We start from the raw sequence: 6,640 nt of genomic DNA, 5'->3' as shown, positions 1-6,640 counted from the left end.
GAAGAAGTCATGGGCAGTGTTCACAAGGCTTTGGTTTATGTGAGACTTGGAGGAAGAAAGATTTATCTTGCTCCTGAGGAAAAGCATTAGGAAAGATCTGGAATGACAGATTATTGCTCTATCATAGAATCAGAGAATTGCTCAGGTTGGAAAAGACCTTAAAGATCATCTAGTCCAACCACAACCTTACCATACTACCCTAACAGCCCTCTTCTGAATCATGTCCCTTAGCACCAGATCCAAACAATTTTTGAACACATCCAGGGATGGTGACTCAACCACCTCCCGGGGGAGCCTATTCCAGTACTTAACAACACTTTCTGTAAAGAAGTTTGTCCTGATATCCAAACTAAACCTCCCCTGGCACAACTTAAGGCCATTTTCCCTTGTCCTGTCACCTGTCACCAGTGAGACCAGCCCCTCTCTCACTGTAATCACCTTTCAGGTGTCTGAAGAGAGCACTAAGGTCTCCCCTCAGCCTTCTCTTCCCCAGACTAAACAGCCTCAGTTCCTTCAGTTGCTTCTCACAGGGCATATTCTCCAAGCCCTTCACAAGCCTTGTTGCCCTTCTTTGAACCTGCTCCAGCACCTCAGTGCTCTTTCGGTATTGAGATTCCCAAAACTGAACACAGTACTCAAGGTGGGGCCTCACCAGTGCCGAGTACAGGGGCAGGATCTAGTCCTGCTCACCACACCATTCATCAAATAGTGTCATTGTGCTCTTTTATCTGCAATAGTTTATATGGAAATAAGGTTGCTTCAGAAGTAATGTCTACTACTAACTGCTTAAGTATACTGTGCAGACAATACACAAAGAAAATGGTGAATTGGAGAATTAAACTGAGAGAATATTAATCTGTTGAAATAAAATAGACCATCAGATAGATGTGCAATTACAATGTAGTTAAGAGGCATTCTGAAATACCTACCCTGACACAGAAGGCAACAGCGACCAGTCTTAACACATTAGAGAAAGTAAAATATCATTTTTATGAACATGCCAGTCTTGGGTTAACAGTTCTCACCCAGTTATTACATTTCAGTAAAGGAGAACTATTTGTTATAGCTCTTACTAAGAAGGTGTTCTTCACTCCATTTCTTAGCTCTACTCCTGCTGCTTTAACAGCTCAGGACAACAGTTTTCAATAGCAGGTATCCTAATCACCTTAATGGTACAGGATAAGCCTGAAATACCATCATGTGGTGTGTACAAGAGGAAAGGGATTTTTGGGATTAGCTATAGGATACACCACTCTGCTGTTAGAAATCCACTGTTTCCTAACACAGACAAGCTGCTCAAACTGTGCCCATTCAGCACTTCAGTAATTGTCTGCAGACTAATGGATGCATCCTGGTGAAATTCCTGAAAAGTGAGACACGGACACACACATAAAACACTAACACCACCAAGAACTGTAACATAGAATTGCCTCATCTTCCAGCAAAAGGAAGCAATTATAAGCACAGCAAAGAAGGGTCCTTGTTTTTATGAACACCGTTTTGTCAGGTTAAGTGTTAAAGAAGTGAATAACTATCAGCTCTTCATCTCTCAAGGTCTCAACATTCAATACTTCAGTGTTCAGTATGCACGCATCATGCTCTGCAGTCTCAGTTCAGCTGTAAAGACACCATTTACATATCAACTTAAAAATGTTTATTCATAGGCACACGATAAGTAACACACTCAGACATGGACAATTCCCTGGTTAAATAAAACTACTTCATCGCTTGCTGAGCCTGCCACTGCATCAGTCATGTGTATCTGTGTCAATCAAAGCAGGTCAAGGACCTGAGTTCATTCAGAGAATCTGCCTTCCCACTTCACTTTGACTGACATCTGATTTGCAAGATATTTTTCACCTTGCCAACATATCGAGATTACAAGTTACATTAGAGAATGAGCAGAACAGACTTACAATTTGGATGCTAAAAATTAAGAAAATAGAAGCTGATGGAGTGGGAGAAATTGGTGAGAAAGATGAACACACTTAACACTTTCCTCTCATTTCCTTCTAGTGCAGTGAAACGTTTGTCTTCCTAGGGTTTTTAAAAGAAAACCTCTATGAGAAATAAAAAACTTTATGGGAAATATCAATAGAATTAACTTACTAAATGTATTCAGAGTATCTTCTATGTAGTATCAAAATGACAAAGACTGGATATTAAAAGTAAGTTTTGACGAGTTAATTCATCAGGTTTGTTTGTAGAATTCAGTCACCTACTATTTTCCCTATGAAAATGGCTTGTTTACATTACCAAAAGAACTTTAACTATGGCTATACAGAAGACATAATGAGCTCAAGTCTGGCTCAAAGAAAGACTTGACAAAGCATCAGAAAACAGACCTTGATGCTTTTCCTGTAATCCACAAGAAAACTCCTCTTCTGACTGAAGAGAAACATCTACCATTTTTATGTTTGTGTACTCTCACCTGCCAGCATGATTCAACCAGACCCTTGCAGGTATTAACACTTCAGCGTTCGTGTTTCTTCCATAACACCCAGACTTTTATAAAAGGGAACAAGGAAAGGAACTGCTGAGTTTGCAACTGAGGCTTCACTAGTTTCTATTGCCATGATAGAAAAAAAAAAAAAAATCTCACTTTCTTTGGTAGCTATTAATGCAATTATAGCTTGGATGTAAAACAAGACAATTCTAATCTGATAGAATTTAATTTCTCTTCTCACTCATTTTGTACCAGCTAAGTGACTGCAGAAGGTCCAGGCCAATGACAGCCAGGCCCACTGGGCACTGATACATTTCTGTAATCTCAGAAAGAGGACTAAGCAGTTGCCCTTGCTGAGAAAAAGCTGTTCGTTCTAGTTTATTAACTCTTTCTTTTTGTTTGTTTGTTTTTTAATACTTCTGATTTAAGCATAAAATCTGGTCAATCTAAGAGCTTTTTTCTTTTCAGGATTGAATGGGAGGCGAGAGAGTTGTTAACAGCCCACCTGGATACTTTAGTAGTAGCCACAGTACATACTCAATCACAAATATGGGAAATGTTTTACTATTTATTTTTATTCATTCGAGCTACTCTCAGAATACAAGTTATTTCTGGAGAAACACAAGAGAGCAAGTGAAAGAAACTGTTGATTTGTTCAGAAAGTAAAGTTATTTAAAGAATTCCATCTACATTTATTTTTGCTCTTCTGTGGCAAGATTGCATCTTCCTGGTAGAGTTATTCTTGCACATAAAAAAAAAAAAAAAAAAAAAAAAAGGATGATGGAATATTTTAGATTAAATCTGAAAACATAGTATATTTACATAAATGCACCAAAAAAAATGTGTGAACAAATCAACTCACAGTTTTCCCACAAGACGAATCAGTGTGGACATCTTCAGAAGAAAATACTGAATTTCACAAGAAGTGATTATTTTTGTCTTTCCTGATGCAGTCTGTGATTAAAGTACATTCACAGAAACATTTGATTTACTGCATAAACAGAATGACTCGGAACTCTGCATACCACGCTTCTGACCAATTTCACAAAAGTGAAGACTTGCACTAGGTTCAGAGGAATTTAATTAACTATGAGTAGACAATTTCTATAGGCAGCCATTAAACAGAACATTTTTAGGATACATACTAATAACTCCTCCTACTTTCTTGTCTACCACATCCCTGCCCTTCTCCCCCCCAAGCCTAGTTGAAAAGAAATGAAATTAGTAAATCCAATAAAATGTTTTAAAATAAAAATCAAAGATTAAGAGTAGAAAAAGAAGAGGAAAGAAAACCTTACTCAGTATATGGTACGGTACCGAAAGACAAAATGTGCTCTGTGTTTTCCAGTAATCCACAAGAAGACAGACATGACTATAAGAGGCACAAGTTATTGGCCTCCTATAGACATAAGAGCATGCAAACCACTTTTATCCCAATCCCACTGTTACAGTTCTGCTCTTCTAATTAAGTAGTAGCAACTCACTTAATCAAATCACCTAACGTAACACTGCTTTAATTATAGTTTTCTGCACACTTAAATAAATAGGAAGGGGGAAGTATAAAGACAGAAGTAAGCAAGGAGCAGAAAGTTTAAAACACAATCCTGACACAATAACAGGTTTGTTTGTTTTTCATTATCTATGATGTTGCAACCAAGCCAGTAATCCTAGAAGCAACATCTTTCTGAAACATCTTCCCTTATACTGAGGAATTTATTCTATTTATCAGCCATGATAACATAGAGAAAACTGTGGCATTTCAGGATGATTATTGTACCTAACTGTAAGCTCTATATAAGGTACGTTCCTTTCAATAATTCAAAATTTTACAACTTTGATTGCGTAAAACTCCTTTGTGGATCAAAAACCAAAACAAACCTGAGATAAGGAGCTCAGGTGGGTTTAGGGTTTGAACATATAGGGGTTAAATAAGATAGCTTTAGAAACTAGGGAAGGAGAACAACATCTCAACATTTCATGGCCAGCTATGCAAACACAAAGAAAGTAACAATACAAAATGAATGGCTTTGACCAGTTTGAATGCACCATAAGAAGGTCAGACCGAAGAAGATGTTGAGCCTTCGCAAGGAAGACTTCTGACTTTATCCCCACGACCACCAGAGGAAGACCTCTACTATGGACATCACATGCGCCAGAGGAGGGGCAGTATGTAAACGAATTTCCAGACGGATAATGAATATGTAGATGGCTTCCAAGAATTCTGCTGAATATGTATGGACTTGGCTTACAAAACTGTAGCATTTTTGCTTGCTGGTGTGCAAGTTTGGTGGAGTGATTCCCCTTGGACCCGGCCGGCTGAATAAACCTACTTGCTTTATAACCTAACCGGGTTATAGAGTTTGATTCTGCACATCAAACCAACAAAAAATCTACCTTGCAGCAATTAGAAGAAATAAGTGACAGGAAATAACTTTGCAAAATTCCCAATAACTAGAAAATAATCTTGTAAATATTCACTCATCCAAATGATTTCTACTATTTCATCTGTCTTCTTTATCTTAAAAAAAATATATGGAGATATACAAAGAATGGTATGAAGAATGTAAAAGCATATATATTCACCACATCCTGTCTACATAAGAATATTAAGAACAAGAATGTTAAACACATATATATATATCTTTTTCTATACTTATTAAGTATTACAACTCTAAATGACGCAGAATTGAATCCATGTATTTTTGACTCCCCAGTTCAGGAGCCTGGGCAAGGAGAAGTAAAATGAACCTGAAAACTAAGTATATAAGTCTCAGAAAAGGCAGAGAGAAGGCAGAGAATATCAACCCAAACAACAGCAATCAAACTTGCAAGAAAACAAAACTGGAACCCCAGAGAATATCAATCATGTACTTGATCATCAGCCAAAAATAGCTTATCTTCTGTTACTCTGCCCCTCTGGCATTTATTTTATATCTTTATCACAAGTGATTCTCAGGTCCTAAAGACAAACAAGGGAGACAACATATAGCAGCCAATAAACATATCCATTAGCTAAATACTCCTCATACTCCAGTGATTCACTGCAAAAGTCCTGGTAGTAGCTGTATCACATTTTCCCCAATTTAGTCCGCCCATCCTCCACAGTGTTATTACTATCTTGCATGCACATGAAGGTTCCCAGGTGCTATGCTTTCAGATTTTTGAACTTTCTCCCTTGCCCACAATGACAACCCAATTAGAAGTTGGTGTCTAATCTTTAAGAAATACAAAAAATAAACTCAGTTATCAGCTATCACTGAGATTACAAGAATTTAACTTTTTGACCTATTCCATCTTCTATACTCATGGTTCTGCTGCCAGGAAGGAAGGTCTTGCAGCATTTGATGCATAAAGGCTAAGCTGTCTCTTCTTGCCTGCTTACTACCTGAAAAAATATTGGTCACTCAAGTATCAACATTGACTGCCTGTTACTCTTCGCAGCTAAACTCAGTATTAAACTTTTTGCCACTGAAGGAACAAAGTGCTAACATTAATAAAGAGTTCTCCTAGTCATTTCCAGAAACATTGCATTTGTACCACATTAAATACTTATTTTGCCCTTTTTCCCTTCCCCTCTCTTGTCTACTGTTTTAGGGAACTTTTCTGACATACTTCGTGATTTGCTGGAAATGTGCAGTTTGTAAAATCAAAGCAGCACTTGCAGAACTCAACACACTGCTTTATGAAAATTTTCAAACTCTATTTGCTTTAAGTGTGCTAAGTATAGTAGTCAGCAACTCTTCTCAAAGCACCACTGTAGTGGAATTCCAGGGTCACAGCCTGAACCAATGGGTGGGCTCTGTGAGTGTGAGTGCGGCGGCGCGGCGGTACGAACGGGGGAGGGACACATTCCTCAGCTCGGCTCGGTCTGCGCGCTGCTACCGGGAGGGGTGAGTCGATTCTTTTTGATATCTTTCCCTCGTGTGCCTATTTCTTAAATAAAGGCTTTGTCATCACCTTCATTTGCCCTACAACCACAAAGAACATGTCTTCAGCAACATCTGATGCCTTTTAAATGTACACTTCACACACAAACGTAAGTGCTCTGGACAAAATAACAACATAAATAAAAGAGAGTAATATTGGAACAATGCAAAGACCACATGCCTTGAGTGAGGCACATACAACAGGGAATCTGCAGTGTCCTTCCTTTTCTACAAAGCAACAGACAATCAATGCAAACCATGTCTGAGC

Source organism: Gallus gallus, chromosome 4 (genome assembly GCF_016699485.2).
Source record: "Gallus gallus isolate bGalGal1 chromosome 4, bGalGal1.mat.broiler.GRCg7b, whole genome shotgun sequence".
Lineage (NCBI taxonomy): Eukaryota > Metazoa > Chordata > Aves > Galliformes > Phasianidae > Gallus > Gallus gallus.
The sequence above is the reverse complement of the archived record's forward strand: the minus strand, read 5'-3'. Positions refer to the sequence as shown.